This window comes from Coloeus monedula (assembly GCF_965178545.1).
Source record: "Coloeus monedula genome assembly, chromosome: 3".
Taxonomy (NCBI): Eukaryota; Metazoa; Chordata; class Aves; order Passeriformes; family Corvidae; genus Coloeus; species Coloeus monedula.
Window position 1 is genome coordinate 10,541,691 of NC_138783.1, and position 1,946 is coordinate 10,543,636.

The following is a 1,946-nucleotide window of genomic DNA, read 5'->3' on the forward strand; positions in this document are numbered from 1 at the left end:
TTTAAAACTGCGTGCAAGTTAGAAGCTTTTATCCCTGAAAAATGAGGTCTGCTGCTCAGAACAAACTGGTCTGTCAGGCACAGCCTAAACTTTGGTTCTTGTACCACAAAGTAGGAAAAGCTGAAAAATACTAAGGCCACTGACCTGCCTGATTGCTTTTTGAAACACCCTGTAAAGGCACACCCTATTAACATGAAATTTCTTCAAAGTCTGCAAGTATATGGTTTGAGATACACACTGACTTCAATTTCTCCCAGGCAACACATTCTTAATTTTTTTAAAGTTGATTTTTTTTCTTTCAAAGGATAGATTTATGTGGGATGGTTAAGAAGAATCAGATTTTCATGTTCTGACCAACTATCATGAAATGTAGGAACAAGCAGAAGAATTCACAAATAGCTATGCAATCAAGAAGATTTTCCAAGTCTGGGTGTGTCATTTCTTTCTAGATAACACTGATTTTCTTCAACTTTTTCTCAGTCTCTGCTATACTATCTCTACTGCAAGACATTCTAACAACCTGTATTAGAACTGAAACAATACTAAGCAGTTATGTGGAGGATTAAATTGAAAAGCAAAGGTCACTATAAATTATATTTATAAATGCATTCCTAAATTTAATAAAGGGAGGAAAAGTGCAGTGAGAAAAAACGTAAAAAGTTAGTTTAACTTTTAGCAAAGAATGAACTCCTAAGATCTTCAGAAGATGTAAGAAGTTTAAAAACAGGAAAAGACAGAAAAATAATTTGATAGGAGGAGAGATGAAGTTACAAAAAAACTTAAAAATATGCATACAACTTTATGTTCTATTTTTTACATGAGACTATCTGGCATTATTCTCCACAGAAGAGGCTTCTACAGATTCTAGATACCTAAACAAAAGGTTTATTACTTACAATGAAACATACTTCTCAACTTATTTTATGCTTTTTCGATACGTAAGCTTTCCTTCTGGCCAGTTTTGATCAAAAGTAAATACCACTGATTACCAAAATTGCACTATAGAGCTTTGTAAATTAGCCAGTAAATACTGCAGAGTGCACCTCAGCACAATGCTAAAAATGTTGGTGTTGCAGTATCAAGTTGAAACCTTTTTACTTGCAAAGGACGAGATTCCATTACCTCGTTTTATGTTGAGTAGCACCCTAATGAAGGAAATACTCAACTGACCCCAGCAGGATTCACAGCTGTGTTTCATATGAAGGGATTTAGAATCTGAACCAGTGACAAATACAGTATTAAGAAACCTGCACCCTAAAGACAGCACAGAAATATGTGAGCATTCCAATCACGTGTCCACCTAAAGCATAACAAAAGTACACAAAAAAATTTTTAACATTTTATAAAAATAAAAATGCACCTAAATCATTTAACCAGAACTTAACTATAATTTTATTTTATATCTTACCTTTACATTTCCTACAGAGCTTATCAATGTTAACAAGATGCCACTGACTTTTCTCCAGCTAAAGCTTTGTCATTGAAACATAGACCAAGGCAAGATGGCAAGTGCTGAGACCTGAACACTTCCTTGAGTCTAAATCAAACTCTGATATTGCTTCCTCTAAGGTTGAGGGAATCGAGCTTCTGATTTCTACCCCGAGCAGGGTCAGTGGGACACAGCTCAGCAGCTTGACCTGCAGGGCTGACCATCGCTCTGGGTGCCAAAGGCTCGAGGCTGGGCCAGGGCTCAAACCCCTGCTCTCAACTCAGTGCGTTTTGCACGGGCTCAAGCACCATTACAGAAGCACTCTCAGTCTGCTGGCAGAAACCCTCGGAGCTTTACACAGATAATTACACCGCATAATCCCTCCTTCCACTTTTCTGCGCTCTCACGGCTTCATCTACATGCTATGTGTGCAGTTTGCTTTGCAGCAACGTGCAATTGGTTTCTAGATGAGCCAGCTGAGGTGAAAAAGCAGCAGAAATGCAGGAGTGAGTTGCTG